Source organism: Miniopterus schreibersii (genome assembly GCF_964146895.1).
Source record: "Miniopterus schreibersii genome assembly, chromosome: 1".
NCBI classification, from domain to species: domain Eukaryota; kingdom Metazoa; phylum Chordata; class Mammalia; order Chiroptera; family Miniopteridae; genus Miniopterus; species Miniopterus schreibersii.
Genome location: NC_138101.1, coordinates 87836651 through 87856667, shown reverse-complemented (window position 1 = coordinate 87856667; position 20017 = coordinate 87836651).

Here is a 20017-nt window from a genome sequence, read left to right as displayed (position 1 = left end):
ATGAAAAATAAAAGCCAAAAAGGTTATCTGATATCCTAAAGAGATATACCTGAAAGAAAACTACAGCCAAAAGTTTACATACATAAAAGTTGGTAGGACAGGGCAATCACTCCTGACCATTCAATGGTTTAAATCTTCTGGAAAGATATGCAACTGAAAAATACCAAAATGACAAATAAAACCTGGCAAAGATTCTTTAAAGTTATATTGTAGCATCCTCAACAATGTAAGAAAAAATATATTTAGGATTTAAAGAAAAACCTAGAAATTTCTGTGTCCTGTTCTCATTCTAAAATGTGAATAGTAAACAGTACATACTTCATACAGTTGTTCTGAAAGGTTAAATGAGTTTCTAAAAGTTAAGTATTTAGAATAGTGTCTAGCACATAGTCAGAACAGTGTAAGGACTAGCTCCTTAATGAAATTACTATTGAGGGTCACCGTGCCTATTATAAGGAACTCCACTTCTTGGTACAAAACCTAGAGAAGCTCTTGCACCTGTGCACCAGAAGACTGGTGAATGAATATTCACTGCAGCATTATTCACATTTGTGAGCAACTGGCAGCTACCTAAATGCCCATCAACATAAAAAAGGGTAAATGAATTGTGGCTATATTTACATAATGGAATGAGGAAGCACATGAACACGAATTAAAAGAGAACGACAGCTACCACCATAGAAAAGTCTCCAAAATATAATGCAGTCCGGAAAAAGTATGATTCAGAAATACATGTGCATTATGATTCCATAGTATTTAAAATGAAAAGGTGTAAAATAATAACATTTTTGAACTCATGTATATACAGTCCAGGGAAATGTAAAAGAAAAATGGACACAAAAATGAGAATAGTGTTTACATTTAGTTTGGAAGGGAAATGTGGCAGTGGAAGAATGCATAAGAAATTTTAACTGTAGCTGTAAAATATAGTTCATTACAAGTTATTTGTGGCACATATAGCAAACTATTATAATCTACTAAGATTCAGTGAATATCTGAGAAAGATTCTTTCATGGCTCTGGTTGGGGGAAGAAAACAGTAAATCCAAAAATATGTCCAAAGATTTCTTTAAAAAAAAAATAAAATAAAAAAGGCTTCCTCTCATTCCAACCCCTTCTATCCCTCCTGTCTCACCCAAAAGCAAGAAGGAGGAATCTATATGTTATGGGCTGAATTCATGTGTTGAAATCCTAACCCACCATGCTTCAGAAGGTGACAGGATTTGGAGAGAGGATCATTAAAGAAGTAATTAAGTTAAAATGGCCTCATAGGGTGGTCTTATAACATGACCAGAATGCCTATAAGAAGAGATTAGGACACAGACACACAGAAAGCAGATACCAGGAAAGACAGTCATCTATAAGTCAAGGAGAGAGGTCTCATAAGAAACCAACGCTGCAGACACCTTGATCTCAGATTTCCAACGGTCAGAAGGATAAGAAAATAAATTTCTACTGTTTAAGACCTCCAGGCTGTGGCACTTTATTAAGGCAGCCTTAGCGAAGTGTTCCGCTATACGAAAAGAAACACTTGTGGAATTCACAGGCTAGAGATATTGGTTCACTAGAAGATTCAGATTTAAATGTAAGATCATAGAATAATCCTCCTCCTTCATACCTTACCTTCACACCCAGAAGCTCCATTTAATAATAATGAATTATAGCTAAGAATTGTAAGAAAGATTCTCTCTCAGAAGAGGTACAAGCATACCTCAGAGATATTGTGGGGTAGGTTCCAGACTACCACAGTAAAGTGAGTATCTCAATAAAGCAAGTTATAATCTTCTTGCTGGTGGAGGATCTTTCCTTCAATTTATAAAAAAAACACAGATTGTGAAGCACAGTAAACCAAGGTGCAATAAAATGAGGTATGTGTCAACTTAGGAATGCCCAGAGTTGAGAAAGGAGGGAGAAAATGACATTAGAGGAATTTAAAACATCTGGTACATACAGCTACAGAAAACATAAGACAAAGCCCAACTTCTAAATAGATGAACATAAATCTCACACTAAAGACCTATGTATCTCAGTTCTTTCTACCAGATACAACATGTCCACCTTTCAACCAAAAATTTAAATAAAACATGTCAAAAGGCAAGAAAATACACCATCTAAAAAGAAAAGGAAAGCATCAGAGTCAGACTCAGGTATGACACAAATTTTGAAATTATCAGATAGGAAGTTTAAAATTACTGATTACTATGCTAAGGCTCTAACAGAAAAAGTAGACAACAGGCAAGAACAGACAGGCAACATAAGCAGAGATAAATGTTTTAAGAAAGAATCAAAAGAAAACATTAGAAATGAGAAATACTGTAGCTGAAATGAAGAATACCTTTCATAGAGTCTCTGGTAAATTCAACAGGCAGAGGAAAGAACTAGTGAACTTGAAGAAGAGCGGTAGACACTTCCTATCTAAATGCTAAGGAAAATAAGAATAAAAAAATGAAATACTAGATCCAAGAACAATGGATGTAACTAGATCCAATTTCAAAAGATGTAACATGCATAATTGGGACACCAGAAGAAGAAAGATAGAATGGAACAAAACAAATATTTGAAGTAAAAATAGCTGAGAACTTTCCAAAATTACTGATGGACATCACACTTCAGATCCAAAAATATTTTTTTAAAAACTATACCTAAGTATATTATATTCTAACTACAGAAGACTAAAGACAAAAACAAAATCTTGAAAAACACCAGAGGAAAATACCCTTTGCCTGTAAAGGAACAGAATAAGGTTTATGGAAGATTTCCTATCAGAAACCATGAAAGCACAAAGAAAGTGGACTAAAGTGTTGAAAGAAAAAAACAACCAAACTAAATTCTAGCCAAAGTATCCTTTTAAAGTGAAGGCGAAGGAAAGATTTTTTTCAGACATTTGGAAACAAGGAATTTACAACCACTAGTTTCACCCTGCAAGGAATGAGAAAAGATTTTCTTCATATAAAAGGAAAATGGTATATAAAAAAAATTGCTTATACATAAGAAAGGAAAAGCATCAGAGAAAGAATAAAGGTAAAGTAAAACCTTTTACTTTTCTTATCATTAATTGATATGAAACATACAGTAGACCTCCCTTATGCTAGGAGAATATATCCCAAGGCCCACAGTGGATGCCTGAAACTACAAATAGTACCTAACCTTCTATATAATATGTATTTTCTTATACATACACACCAATGATAAAGTTTAATTTATATATTAGACAAAGTAAGAGATTAACAATAACAATAGCATAGAACAGTTATGACAATATACTATAATTATGTGAATGTGTTCTCTCTCTCAAAATATCGTATTGTACTGTACTCACCCTTCTTGTGATGATGTGAGATGATACAGTGCCTTCGTGATAAGATGCAGCGAGGTGAGTGACAGAGGCACTGTGATGCAATGTCAGGCTACTATAAGGGTTACTTGTATAAAAGCACTGCTATAATGCAACAGTTGATGTGATCACCGAGATGGTTACTAAGTGACTGACAGGTGAAGAGCATATACAGTCTGGATATGCTGGACAAAGAGATGGCTCGTGTCCCAGGTGGGATAAAGTAAGATAGCATGGGATTTCATTACACTACTCAGGACTGTGTGCAATTTAAAACTTAAGAATTATTTCTGGAGTTTTCCATTTAATGTTTTCAGACTGCAGATGAGTGTGGTAAACTGAAACTGTAGAAAGCAAAACTGATAAGGGTGGACTACTGCTACTGTATAAAGTAATAATAATAATGATGTATTGGGTTATCATATCATATTACTAAGTGAAATAAATGACAACAATGTCACAAGAAACAGAAGAGAGCAATTAGGGCTGCTCTATTATAAGGCACCTGGACTACACTTGAAGCAGAACAGTGTCATTTGAAGGTGATCTTACATTCAATAAAATTAAATATTTTAAACTCTAGGGAAACCAATAAACATTTTTAATATGATTGATATGCTCAAAGAGGAAATAAAATGATATCATATTTAATACCATATAAAATGTTCATATAAAACCAGAAAAGGCAGAAAAAGAAGCCTCTGGCAATGAATACAAAATGATTACAAAAGTGATTGATTACAAAAGTGATTGCTTTTAATTCAAGTATATCAATAATCATTTAAAATATAAATAGTATAAAGAGACTACATAAAAAAGATTGTCAAAGCTGTTTAAAAAACACACAAAAACTCTATGGGATTTTTTAAGAAACACACTTTAAATATAGACAGGTTAAAAGCAAAGGGAAAGAGAAAGATATATCATGCTACCAGTAATGAAAAGAAAGTTGGAGTAACTATATTAATTTCACACAAAGTAGATGTGACAATCCTAACTGTGTATGCATATTACAATAGAGCATCAAAATAAATGAACAAAAACTGATAGAACTGAAAGAAGAAATAAACATATTCACTAGTATAGTTGGAAATTTCAATACTTACTCTCAGTAATTGATAGATTAAAAAGGAAGAAAACCAATGAAGCTATAGTTGCCCTGAACAAAACTATCAATTAATTTAAACTGACAATTTTAGAATACTCCTTTCAAAAAAAAGCAGCTAGATTTGTTATGGTGATAATTTTGCAATGTATATACAAATATCAACTCATTATGTTGTATACCTGAAACTAATATAATGTTACATGTGAATTATATCTCAATAAAATAAATAAACAAAGAGTAAGCAAACTCAAAAGAAAAAAGGCAGAATGAACACTTCTTCTCAAGTTCTCATGGAATAATCACCTAGACAGATCACATTCTGGGCCATGGAACACATCCTTAAAAGTAGAAGAGAGTATAAAGGGGGAAAATGGTGATAAAAGGAGACTTGACTTGGAGTGTTGAACACACAATATAATATACAGATGATGTATTATAGAACTGTACACCTGAATCTTATATAATTTCATCAACCAATGTCACCCTAATAAATTCAATTAAAAAGAAAAAATAATTTAAAAGATAGAAATATAAAATATGTTATCAGATCAAAATGTAATTAAATATAACTATAAATCAATAACAGAAAGATAGCTGAAATTTTTCCAAATATTTGGAAATTAAAGAGCACACTTTTAAAGATTGAGTTTATTTATTTATTGTTGACATTATTACAGATGTCCTCCATTTCTCCACCTTTGCCCCCTCCACCCAGCCCTCCCCCTTCACCACATTGTTGTCTGTGTCCATGGGCTATGCATATATGTTTAAAGGACACATTTTAAAATAAGACATGGCCCTAGCCAGTTTGGTTCAGTGGTTAGGGCACCAGCCCATGGACTGAAGGGTCCCAGGTTCAGCTGCAGGCTCGATTTCCAGCCCCGGCTGGCAAATGAGCGGGAGACAACCAATCGGTATGTCTTTCTCACATCGATCTTTCTCTCTATCTCTCTTTTCCTTCCAATCTCTCTGAAAAGCAATGGAAAAAAATATCCTTGGGTGAAGATTTAATTAATTAATTAAAATAAGACATGGGCTTAAAAAGTCTCAAATGCAATTTTTACATATCTGGAAATAAAAGGAAATAAAATACAAATTATTAAATTTGTGGAATTCTTTTTTCTAAGCAAAAGTAGTGCTTAGAAGAATTGTACAGCATTAAGTACATATATTATAAAAGAATGATCTAAAATCAATAAGCTAAATTTTTACCCTGAGAAACTAGAAAAAGAAGAACAATTTAAACATAAAAGAAAGAGAAAAATAAACATTAGCACATAAATCAATAAAATTGAGAACAGAAAAACAATAAATTCAATAAAAGTAAAACCAGGTTTACTGAAATAATAAAATTTATAAACTTTTAGCTAAGCTAACAGAGAAATAAAGAGGATATGTAAGTCAAATATCAACAAATTAATTTTAAAGTATATTTGGAATTTCAAGGACTTAGAATAGCCAACACAATACTTAAGAAGAATGAAGCTGGGAGACTCACAGTACTTGATTTTAAGATTATTATAAGCCTACAGTAATCAAAACAGTGTTATATTGATGAAAGAAGAGACATATGGATACATGCAACAGAATAGAGAATCCATAAATAGACCCATAAACACTGACATTTGAGAAAGAAGCAAAAGCAATTTGATGGAGAAATAATAGTTCTTTCAAGTACTAAAACAATTAAATGTCCCTTTGGGGAAAATAACCTAGACATAGACCTTACACCTTACCTATAGTAACTCAGTATCATAGATCTAAAAGTAAAATACCAAACTATAAAACCTGTGGAAGAAAACATGGGAGAAAATCTACATGACCTTATATCTGGTGATGAATTTTTAAATACAACACCAAGAGCATTTGTAAAAGAAAAAATTAGTGGATAACAGATACTGGAATCCAGGCTTCTCTCTGTTGCAGTGGGAGATTACAGATAAGCAAGGAGAGAAGGCTAGAATGTCCATGTGGTGATAGATTAGAGTTAGAAACATCCATATGAACTCATGTTTAGCTTAATACAGACAGAGATGGTTAAATAAAGAAATATTCGTAGATATGTGGACAAGCATAGGTTAGTATACACACATATATTTCCTTGCTCTGTCAGCCAAGAGGGCTTTAAAAGTAAGAATACCCCAGCAAAAATGAGCACAGCTAGCAGGCAAATTTTGGTTTCTAAATACCATTCTCCAGTAAATGAAGCCAAGGCTCCTTGGAGAAACGGCTGATTCGAGGACTGAGGCAGGAAATGTACAAGATGAACCTGGAGCATTTTGTAATGCCATAACATAATAAAACATTAAAAACAAATGCACATATGATATGATGGAGGTAGCACAGCAACCAACTGAAAGAGTTCCCAGTAGCTGCAGCTCGAAAAATTTAGCAATAAAATTAAAAAAAAATAATATTAGGTTATAACCCAAAGTATACAATAAATGTTTATGTATCAACACTGATGTGATTAAATAAACAAGTAAATAAGATAATAGACAAATAACCTGTGTAGAAGAATTTTTTTTAAAAAAAGAGTAACTCTACAGTGGAAAAACCAGACAAACACTACTTCAAGCCACGTGATCAAGGTTAACCTCAGCAGTGATGCCATATTGACAGTGTGTATTCTTTATATGGTGTAATGAGAATGGCATTTTAGATTTGTGATCTACCTCCCCAAAACACATAAGCCCAGCCTAATCATGAGAAAAACATCAGGCAAATCCCAACTGAGGAACATTCTACAAAATGCCAGTACTTCTGAAAACTGTCAAAGTCATCAAAATCAAAGTAAGTCAGAGAAGCTGTCACAGCCAAGAGGAGCCTAAGGAAATGAGACTAATAAATATAATGTGGTACCCTGAATGAGATCCCGAAAAAGAAAATGAGCTTAAGGGAAAAACTGAGGAAATCTGAATAAAGTTTGGGCTTTAGCTTATTTAATCATAATATGTCAATGTTGATTCATTAATTGTGGCAAATGTACCATAATAATGTAAGATGCTAATAATAGGGAAAATGAGTATGTGTTATGTGAGAAGTTCTCTGTAATATCTGAAATAGTTCTGTAAATCTAAAATTATTCCAAAATTAAGTTTATTTAAAAATATATAGAAATGCATAACATTTCTTTCAATAATACAGTGTGTTTTTTGTGTTGTTTTTAAAAACAGTCCAAGTGCCCATCAGTAGATGAGTGGATAAAAAAGCTGTGGTACACTTACATCATGGAATAGTATGCAGCTGTGAAAAAGAAGGATCCCTTACCCTTTGTGACAGCACGAATGGAATGGAAGAGTATTATGCTGACTGAAATAAGCCAGTCAGAGAAAGACAAGTATCACATGATCTCACTTATAAGTGGAATTTAATGAACAAAATAAACTGATGAACAAAATAGTTCCAGAGACATAGAAGCATGAAACATACTGAGGAATCTCAGAGAGAAGGTGGGGGTCAGGGGGGTGGGGGAAAGAGGTTAGCCAAAGAATTTATATGCATATATGCATGACCCATGGAGACAGACAATAGTGTGGTGAAGGCCTGGAGGGGCTGGGGGTGGGGTGGGGGGGTCAATGGGGGGAAAAAGGGGGGCATCTGTAATATTTTCAACAATAAAGATAAATTAAAAAAAATAAAAACACTGACAACATTCCATCTTGGTGAGGAACACTTACACTTTGCTGGTAAAAATGTAATATGGTATTTTATCCAATTATTCCACTCTTATGTATTTTTTCTAGGAGTGACAAAACATGACTACAAAAATGCTTGTACAAGGATGTTCATAGCAGCCATTATTAATAATGGCCATGCCCGGCCCGGCGTGGCTCAGTGGTTGGGCGTCGACCTAGGATCCAGGCGATCAGGGTTCGATTCCCTGTCAGGGCACATGCCCGGGTTGTGGGCTGCAACAGATCAATGACTCTCTCATCATTGATGTTTCTGTCTCTCTCCCTCTCCTTTCCTCTCTCTAAAATCAATAAAGATATATTTAAAAAAAAATAACGGCCAGCAGTTGAAGAGTGAAATGTTCATGGAGAGGAAAATAAACAATATGTGGTGCCCTGCCAGGCGTGGCTCAGTGGTTGAGCGTCGACCTAGAATCCAGGTGATCAGGGTTCGATTCCCCGTCAGTGCACATGCCCGGGTTGTGGGCTCGATCCCCAGTCGGGGGCATGCAGGAGGCAGCCAATCGATAACTCTCACATCATTGATGTTTCTGTCTCTCTCTCTCTCTCCCTCTCCTTTCCTCTCTCTGAAATCAATAAAGATATATTTAAGAATAAATAAATAAACAAACAAACAAACAATGTGTGGTCTCTTCTTCATATAACAGGAGATATTTAGCAGTAAAAGGAAGTAAACTACTTATATTCTCAACACCATGGATGAATCTCAAGATATGTGTTGAGAGAAAGAAGCCAGACACAAAACAGTACACAATATAGAATTTCGTTTATATGGAGTTTTTAAACCAGGCAAAAGGACTCTATAGTGAAATGATTCAGAAAAGTATTGAGAGTGAGGAAAGGTTGACTGAGAAAGGCCCAAGGGAAATTTCTTGGATGATGGAAATGTTCTATATCTTAATATAGAATATGAGTATATACATATGTTAAAATTCATTGAATTGTACACTGAAGATTTGTACATTTTACTGTATGTAAATTTTACCTTTAGAAGAAACTGTAAAAAAATAACACAAGGAAAAAAGCAAAACCAATGTATCCATTTTGGTTCAGCCCTTGGAATAATTATGCTTTAACTGTATTTTTATTGTCTCATTAATGTCATCCTTGCTTTCAAACATGATTAATAATTAAGATAAAGTTTGGATCAAAAGAGCGATTTAAATTCAATAATTAGCACTTTTGAGTGTTTGCTATGAACCATTACTATAGCAAAACACCTATGAAATAAGAATGATTACCCCACTTTACAGATGAATATATTAGGGCTCAGAAAGCGAAGGGATTTGTTCAAGATTACTTAGAAAGGAGAGAGTAGAATTCTTCACCAGGTGGGGGGTGGGGAGAATAGAAGCTAGGGACAATAATGTAATTGAGTAATTCAGCTCTGAGTTTTCAGGAATCCAATGCAAAAGGATCACAAAAATGAGATTTGCAGTTCCATTGCCTGATATAAGGAACTGTATAAACTCACCAGGAGGACCAAGCATTCTTCTGACACTAAATTCAAAGAGTGCAGAACTTAGCCCACAGTCCTTGTATAAGACTATGCAGCAATATCATGCACAATGTATGACGTAGCAGTTTTACAGAACATGCAGACACGTTCTCAATTGGACCCTTTCTCACCCTATCGCTCCATAAGACCTGAAAACCCACTGCACCTGCCTCGCTCAGCTAGTGACCTCACTGTTGATATGGCCTTCTTCCTAGAAGCTCGGTTCCAACAAACACTATTTCATTTATTGTAGCCTCCACTAATCAGCCTATTAGCTATCATGCTAATTAAACTATTTGTTGTGAGTTCAATCTGATCTTCTCCTTAGGAAAATAAACATCTTGGTTTATCCATGACATGTGTTCTCAAGAAATGCCTCACTTCGCACCCAGCTATAAATGTGAATAAAATTGAGAAGATAAATTTCCATAGACAAATGTTTTGGCTAACTCTCTCCTTTGGCATTTCAACTGAAATCTTCTCTTTAAAAAATATAGCTGCCACTTGAACCAAGATATCTTTCGTTTATTCCATTTCCAATTAGTGGCTCAGCTTTGAGTTGGCATTTCTGCTTTAGCAGCTGTAGTGGAATTATTGGGCCAAATGCTGCCTCCCTTTTTTGCCTACAACCACTTTTACTGATATACACAGGCAGAGTGTAGAGAGCATAAGTACCAGGGGGCAAAAGCTGCCCAGAATATCTACGGTTCTATTCATTAATGCCTCAATGAGTTGATGAAGCAGTAAAAATCTGTCAAAAGTTCTGAAGAACATAGATATCCCTGCTTATGACTTAAATGAATTGTCTTACTTACAAGCAAAAGGGTTGTTAAAAGCAATCACACAATTACAACTAGAGGGGGAAAATATTCTTTCTCAGCTCCTAGCACAAGAAATCATGTCTCATAATAAATGAAAGTAGTCATAATTTAAGAAAATTTGAAGACTTTCTTTTATAACATACATTGAATCTACTCAGTAAGCACCTTGAACTAGAAGCTCAGCACTGTGCTGGTCCTGCTCATGTTAATCTAAAGCAGAAGTTATTTTTCGCCTTCTGCAGCAATACTAAAAATATTTTCAATGACTAGATTTAGAAAGAGAAATGAAGTAAAGCCCTGGTGTGGATCAGTTGGTTGAGCATCTTCCTGTGCACCAAAAGGTTGCCAGTTCAATTCCCAGTAAGGGCACATGCTTGATCCCTAGTTGAGGGCTTGATCCCTAGTTGGAGTGCAAACAGGAGGCAGTTGATTGATGTTTCTCTCTCATCTCTCTCTCTTTCTCCCTTTTTCTCTCTCTCCATCTCCTTTCCTCTCTCTCTCTAATATCAAAAACATGTTTTTTAAAAAGAAAGGAAAAAAGAAATGAAGTAAATGTCTATAGAGTAAGTGGAATGGCTTTAGCCTTTGGCCTGTCCCTCAGATGCCTTTCCCTTCTGCTTGAATATCTGAAGTTAATTTCAGAGGGTTGAGTTAATGGCCACAGAGAACAATCTTTCTCTAATCTTGGGATGGGGAGAGGTGGTAATATTTTGCTCTCTTAAGATGTGATGTTACAAGGATACCTATGGAAAGGTTGTGATAAGTAACCACAACCCTCCACTGTACTGTCCAATATGGTAGACACCAGCCTCATGTAGTTTAATTAAAATTTTAAAATTAAAAATAAAATCAATTCTTCTGTTGCGCTATCCACATTTCAAGTGCTTCAACAGCAGAGAATAGAGCATCCATCATCGCTGGAAGCCCTATTAAACTCCTCTACTCCACCTAAGTGAATAGGCCCTTGAGGTCCTGGCTGCAGACCATTCTGGTGTTAAATTCAAGTTTTCCCCATTATAGAAGACTGTGATATGTAATAGAGGCTTTTGATCTGACTGCAAAAATCACTGATGCTCAATTGGGATGAGCGACTACTAGGAGCAGCGGCACACTAAAAACCCAAGTCTTGACTTCAGGAAGCCTACAACTCAAGATATTTGTCACCCTCCTGCTTCTCTTCTCCACTCCTTTCTCCATGTACCTATCTTTATCACCCTTCCTCTTTCTCTGCTTATCTTTTCCTTTGCCTGCTCATCAATAAAAGAACTCTCTGCTCACTTATGCCTCCAGAAGTAACTGATTCGCTATGAGAAGACCTGTTGCTAGGTTTGCAGACAGAAGTTTTGACACCATAAGCCTGCTGTTGTATAACTAATTTCTTTGCTGACTGTTGTAAAAAATATTTCTGTTTTCCTTCTGAGAACTAATGGCATCTACCAAAATACAGTGAAATCTTTGGGTCTGCTGCAGTGACTTGCCAGGGGAATGAACTGGTAACTGGCCAAGCTTATCAAAGTGCTATTGTGATGTCAAGACAGCTGCAAGACTGTTTCTGAAAAGCCTAATTACAGTGGCTGGGAGATGAGCTTCAAAGGACAAAACTCTGTCCCCAAGTAAGATAAGCAAGTGGAACTTTACAAATGTATATTTCTGTCCTCCTAGTCTCCTCTGTTTCCAACAGGCAGCCAAGAAGCAGCGGGGTTCTTTCAAAGGCTGTCTTTCCATTAGGACTTCAATGGCATTGGCAATGAAAGGTGAGACAGAAGGACGTGCAAAATGGGGCCTAATGCCACCCTGGAACCGTTTATTATGCTGGGAACATACTTGTTGCTATGCTAATGGGACAGGATTATATTTCTCTATTTAAATTTTTCCAGGGCAAATGAGGCAGTGTGCGGGGCTGTTACATCATGTAGCTTTCCGAAAGGGCTGGTGGCTCCTGTCCAGTTACACCTCCTCCTCGTGCACATGGCCCCTTTCCTGGTGAGAACATGCTTTTGCTTTTTTTCAAAGTGGTCGAATTTGCTTGGAAAACATCATGAGACTCAACTAGGATTGATAACAGGCAGATTTCATCAGGACTCCATAAAGGTAAAGATGTCTGGGCCATATTCCAAAAATGTGTAAGCCCTCACCCCTCCACCCCTCACTGCCCCGTAGTTGTTCCTCCGACCTCAGGAAGAAAAATAAAAATAAAATAGGACCATTCAGCATTGTAGTTGAAACTTTAGGCTTAAGCTTTTTTCTTCCCAGGTAAATTGAGTTCCACTGTGTGAAAAGATGACAGCCTATAAGATAAAGATAAAGCCAGAGAGAGCAAAAGAGGAAGGATGGAAAAGACTTGGGTTTGAGAAGTTCATCAGTTATCGAGAATATGATTAAAAATGGATGGTAAACATAAAACACTTGAAACAAAGGATGACTCAAGTCAACACGTATGCCTCTGTGCCTCTCAAATCTGTCCCCTGTCCTAGTTATTAGCACCGTCCTAACCTAAGCAAGCATCTTCTCACAACTGGATTCAAAAGTCTGCTCCCAACCAGCTGGCCCACTGGTCCTACTGCTCCTGCTCGGGCTTCAATGAGTTCATTCTTTTCTCTGCAGGCCAAGTGGCATTTTAACTTCTGCTTGAATCTCTTCAATAGTCTTTAGTGATTTTTAAGATAAAGACAACCTTCCTTGACACAGTTTACTAGCTTTATAAATTCCAGCCTTCCCCTAACTCTCTGAGAAGCTTCAGCTAACACCATTGTCACAGGCTTTCCCGGCCCTGGCCTTCTCTCAGTCTCTCTTAAGTACCATACTCCATCCAGTTTCAAGATATTTGTACATGCCTGTCTCCTCTGTCTGGAACCCTCTTTCTTCCTCTCTTCACCTATTTAACTCTAATTCAACCTTAAAGTCTCAGCCCAGTAGATACTTCATCAGAGAACCTTCCCTAACCTAAAATCCTCTGTTACAGTCTGTTTTCTTTGTATCGTGACCTCACCTGTCTGATTGTTACCAAGGTTTCATTTTCACATTCATTGTATAAATATTTGATCAATACCTCCTCCCATCCCCTACGAGCTTCATAAGGTCAGGAAACATGTCTTTTGTGTTTAGAATTATATTTTAGGGTCTACCTAGCACCTGACACTTAGTATTCGAGGAAGTAGAAAGACAAAACAGGAAAGAAGGAAGGAAGAAAAGAAGGAAGAGGGAGGGAAAGGGGGAGAGGAAGGGAGGGAGGGAGGGAGGGGTAAGAGGAGCAGGAGGAAGAAGAGGTGTGTGGGAAAAGGAATTTAGCAGACATAATACAATGTATTCCCTGAAGGCATGGGATCCAGCCCATGATCCTGCTTGTAGTAACTTCTCCATAAATAATTAGTGCTTAGTAGACAGCAGTTAGCAAAGATTAACTGACAGGGGAAAGTGGTGAGTATAATGGGAAAAGGGCCAAGGGCACCTCTGAAGGGCATTAGTGAGGTCTGGGCTCAGCGTGGCTCTCCTGATCGGGTGGATTCTGGTAGAGATGAGCCAAACTGGACGTGTTCTAAGACACATGGCCAAAGACAGTTGCAAGGCCTTTCCTTTGAAGCGATAGAACTTGCTGAACTTGCTTCGATCAGACATTGGAAACAAAAGAATGAACAACATGGCCTCTTCCAAGTGCTCAGATCCCCAATTAAATCATTCAAATGCTACCAGTGAGCTTACTGAGGGGGCAGTTTGAGACTGTTAAAAGGTATACTACCAAAAAATTAGACAAAATATATTTACTCTATTTATATTTTCTCAGATAGAGAAAATTTTAGCATACCAAATAAGTAGTATATTAAAGAGCCTAACACATTGCCTGGCATATTATTATATGGTAATTATTTATTCAGTGTTCAATATGGTTCATGTTATGTAATTGTGGGTGAAAAAAGGGCTCTGTAATAATCTGACTGAAAGTTTTACCCTGTAAGGTGATTAAACCATAAATTCCTCACTGGGAAAGTCATGGTGGGTAGTCACACCAAGACCTATAAAAGGGTTTATCTGTGACTTAAGCAAGCCCTATCCATTGCTCCTGTGCATCTAGGTTAATTCACCTTTGAAATGCCAAAGCAGTCCTCTTTTTAGACCAGTAGGAGGTGTAACTGCCATCAAGGGAGCACATAATACGTTAACTATGCTGTACCTGCTTTCTCTCACCTTCATAATTTTTATTATAATTATAATCTTCCTTATGGCCCCTCCTTAATTCCAAATGTATAAAAAAAATAACCCTGCAAAGCTGTCATTCTCTGAAGCATTTGAGATCTTGCTTCTTGGTATAGCATCAGTTTGGCTCAAATAAACTCATATAAAAATTCTCTACAGGTTTGGACTGTTTCTTATGTTGACATAATGGTATTTTGTTTGGTCTGTGCTGAATCTAAATGAGAGCAGCTCCCAGAACATCAATGTAAGGTCAGCCTGGATCTCTATCCAAAACATAGTGTCCACCCTGTATTACTCAATGTGCATTCTGGATGCATGCTCCTGTGCATACTTCCTCTATCACAAGCAGCTGCAGTGACCCTGAGCTCCTAATAAGATGGATGTTAGCTCACACCACCTGGATCCTGTGCTGAACATTACATTTCTGCATTGTCAAGTATTGTTTCTGAAGTGTAGGAACCCTACAAAGATCAATAGTGTGTAAACACACAATACTAAATCCATTGTTAATCTTTCTCATTGCAATCTATAGCTAAGGAAAAAGAAAATGAATATGGGAAACTTTAGGTTTAAAAAATGAGTGCAATATGTTCCACTTAAATTCTAGCTTTCAGGTAAGTCATAAATATGGATTTAATGAATGATTTTGTAAGTAAACTTATCTAACTTAAAAAAAGACTCTTATTTATTATATTCTTGAATACTATTTAGCAATTTTATTAAAAATACAAAACCATCAAGAAATGTTCAAATTTGTTTACATCTGTTTAAGTGGTTAATTATAGTATAAACATCATAATTTTGTATACTGAAATAGACAAAAAAATATCCTGAAAGGCATGTTTAATCATTTGGATCTAGTAGTGCAGAGTTTATTCATTCATTTTTAGCCCATTAGAGTGTAAATTAGATTTGATTTGCTTGCTCTGATTGGCTTAATTGCCCCAGTTACAGCTGAAGTACAAATAAAATTGTAATAAATTGAACAGATGTTTTACCTACTCTACCAAGATCTTTAATAGTCAATTCCAATTGCAATTTACATTCAGCAATTTAACAAGACCCTCAGGAAACATATTTGATTATTAAAACAAGCTGTTTATTTCTGTCTATGATGGAAACAAGACCATTGTATCACATGCTTTGGCATGGTGTGATATTTTTTGTACTTAATTTTGCTTATCTCTTGTTAGGGGAAACACACACACACACACACAATGAGTGCAGGGCCATAGAAGGCAGTTTGCCAGCTTGAAATAATGGACATCACATTCAAATTGATGCTATAATGGAAATTTCCAGAAATATGAAATATTTTATAAAGAAATAAATCCTATTATATTTCCCACAATCATCTTTACTAACAGCTTTTTTATAGCCAATAAGAAAAACTCACCTTAATTAAAACATCAATTAAAAAAGGAATAATCACTTCCATTTTTTAGATTCTGTATGTCATTCACTCACAACCCATATGGAAATGAAAATATTCTTATAAAACATGCATGGCATAGCACTGTCCTCTACAATGTTGTCGCTTTAATTTAATGTGACTGTTAAGATACTGCGCAACTCTCGTGTGATCTGTTCTTAAGAATGCTTGGCAGAAACTGACACATGGCATCTCTCGCGTTTCCTCAGAAAGGGATTTAGGATGGATTCTGTGTCTACTTCTATAAATGTGTAATGTGAACTCCAGAGAGAGTCCCAGCTATTGCACACTGGGGCCATGTTTAGGTAATAGGAAAGTGAGCTTACTAAAGAGATAAGCTTGTCATATGGGCACAGAATTGTTAAATTGAAAACCAAATAGACATTAAGAATCAGCTAATCCTGGAGCCAAAACTCAAATTATACAGCAATCAGGGAAATAGCCTAAGTGAATAAAGCAAATACTTCAAAAATTTTTAAATTTTTTGCATATTAAATGTCAACAACAAATATCTGTAAACCAAGCACATCCTCATTTTATAGATCGCTGTGTACTCATTGATCCATCCAGTCCCAACATTTTACAGCGGATAACATTGAGGCCCAAAACCTACTTGACAGTAATTTCAAGAGACCATTATATCTTAGTGGTAAAACCATAAACTAGAACTCCAGAAGACTATATTAAGAACCTCACTTCCCGTGAATTAGGGGATCTTAGCCAAACGTCTCCCATGCTCAAACTCAACAGCTTTGAAATAGACAATAACAAAGAACTACTAATCCAGGCTGAAAATGTTTGCTTTTCTTACTAGATGTTTGTGTTCACCATTATGAGGCAAAGTGGAAAAATAAAAAAAAATTTTAAAGAAGTTTTAAGCCAACTGTACATTTAGAAACTGTTTCATTCAGTCAAGTCCTTTTATTCCATGAGTCCATGTTGACTTAAGGCTTACTCAGCCTGCCTTCATTACAGAGGACTGTTTTTGATGTCATATGTAAATGTGACACAATCTCTTGCCACGTATAAGCTGCACAAAGCCCAGAACTTATTATCCAATATACCATTCCAGTCAAAACAAAGAAAAAACTAAGTGCTTAAAACTGGAATATCAATTATGCCCTTTTTGTTTTTTTCTGAACAACCAGAAAAGGGGATTTGAGCAACTATGAACAAAACTTGTGAACCGAGAAACGTAAAGAGGGTGTTGGAATAGAACACGGCAAAATTCTCCTTACTGAGGTTCCCTGTTAGTCATCTCTGCACAAATTGTGACATGCCATTGGCAAAATGGGCTAAGATTATGTACAAAGTTTAAATACTCAGAAACCTAAGCATATACATTCTTTTTTACAGGCAAAAGGAAAGAAACCATTATTTGTACAGTTGATCCTGGAAAATATATGGAGTTTGTATGATGCTGTCTTTTAAATGCCACCTTTTAAAGGTTAAGCCAGTGGGGGTTTAAAAAAGAAAATGATGTTATCTCATTTTTAAAAATTATTCCTAAAATATTGCAGCACTTTCACAAATAATGTCTTGTGCTTTTAAAGAAAATATTTTCTATGATGCAAGTAATTCCCTTTGTTTGGTTTTATTGCACAATAAAATGAACCAATAAGCATCATGTAAACAATGAAGTTAGAGTTTTTGCCATTATGTGTGATGGGTAACTTCAAAGAAAGGCTCTGTTGACTTGCACTAATAAGGAGGCATATGTTCTCCTGGTAACCCATTAGGAATAGTCAAAATATAAAGCAATAGAAGAGTTAAATCACATCCTGATGAAATAAGATAAAAATGCATGAGATTTTTTTCCCTAGCCCCCCATAAAGAGTCTTTGAGGTAAAATTTGAATTTTGAATATTACAGTTATTTTATGATATCAAGGGATAAAATTTTCATGAGATAATCGAATTGGCTTCTCTTTGGAAAAATGTGTTAGAAACCCCAACATACCTAAATTTTGTATTAATTAAGATATTGCCAAATACCATGTAATTGTGCTCAGTATTTTTGGCACTTTTTGCTTACAGAAAACCTGATCCAGGACAGATCCTTAATGTGAGTGTTATTGTGTTAATAAGAGGATTCCACAAGGCACTCTCTTTGGATCCAGTGGAACACAGCCTGGCATCTCCAGATCTTCCCTAATTTCTGCCACAGTAGCTGAAGCATCCGTGGCAAAATATGCTCTTCTCAGGGCTCCATTAACCATGTATATCTAGAAATCACTAATAAATCCTTTAAAAGTTTTCTCTACCTTTTAGCCCTGAAGGAGCACTTGTTCACTCTATTTCCATTGCTCTCCTTTTGACTCTTTGTTTTCAACTCCTAAAAATGTGGGAACTCAAGACTGGCAGAAAATATATTGCCTCTGTGGCTGCGGAGCCCATTTGAAGATTCCCAGATATCCCCACCTTGACACTGAGAGATTGCATTCCTGCTCCCCCTGAGGTCCATCAAGATAGTGTGGTGTCCTCATTCAAACCTTTTAAGTCCAGAGTTTGATGGAAAAGGCAAGAAGGGTCAATCGTGAAGGTCTTTGCCTGAGTGACTTGAAGGAGTCATTGCCCATTTATCAGAAAACCATTTAAAATGTTCCATTCTTCACAATTTAGAAACTTCTTGTAAATTATTTCCAACTTAGGTAAGTTTAGCAAAAAAAATGTGAATTAGCTGTTGGCCTGCAAGAATTCCTAAACACCTTAGAATAGTACTCTGTAGAGGCCAGTGTGTGCATATGGGTGTGTGTGAGTATGTGAGCTTTCACACAATACAATAGTCAGGGTGGTTGGGTCAGTACTTATTCTTTTTTTGTAAACTTTATTTTTATTGATTAAACTACTACAGATATCCCAATATTCCCCACCTTTGCCCACCTCCACCCAGCCCTAGTCCCCCTTCCCTCTGGCCAACACCACACTGTTGTCTGTGTCCATGGGTTACGCATATGTATTCTTTGGCTAATCTCTTCCCCTTTTCTCATCCAGTCCCCTCCTGCTCTGTCCCCTATGACAGCTGTCAGTCTGTTCTATGTATCCATGCCTCTGTTTCTATTTTGTTCATCAATTTATTTTGTTCATTAGATTCCACATATAAGTGAGATCATATGGTATTTATCTTTCTCTGACTGGCTTGTTTCACTTAGCATAATACTCTCCTGGTCCATCCATGGTGTTGCAAAAGGGAAGTTTTCCTTCTTTTTTAAGGCTGCATAGTATTCCTTTGTGTAAATGTACCACAGCTTTTTTATCCACTCTTCTATTGATAAGCACTGGGGCTGTTTCCAGATCTTGGCTATTCTAAATAACCCAGCACTTATTCTTAAGTTAATGTAGACATATATCATGTTAGCATATTAATAATGATGAATCTGCCACATGGGAGAGAATGGGCTCTAAAACTAATAAGAATGTTGTATTAGTTTCCTACTATAACTGTAACAAATTACCTCAAACTTAGTAGTTTACACCAACACAAATTTACTCTCTTATAATTCTGCAGCCAAATGTCTCACTGCATTGGAATCAAGGACTATAGTCCCTCTGGAGACTCCAGAGGTGTTACTGACAGAAATGTGTCTTCCCAAATTCATGTTAAAGCCCTAACCCCCAATGTGGCTGTATTTGGAAAGAGGGCCTTTAGGAGGTAATTAAGATTAAATGAGTTAATAAGAGTAGAGCCCTAATCTCATAAGACTGATGTTCTAAGAGGTGGAAGAGACACCAAAGACATTTGTCTCTCAACACAGGAGCAGAGGGAAGGCCATGTGAGGACAGAGTGAAAAAGTGGATGTCTACAAGCCAGGAAGAAAGGTCTCCTCAGAATTCAATTATGACCTCTTGTCTCCAGGTTTGTGAGGGAAAAAAATTGGTTGTTTAAGGCACCAGCCTGTGGTATTTTGTTATGTCAGCCTGAGCAGACTAATACAGTGGG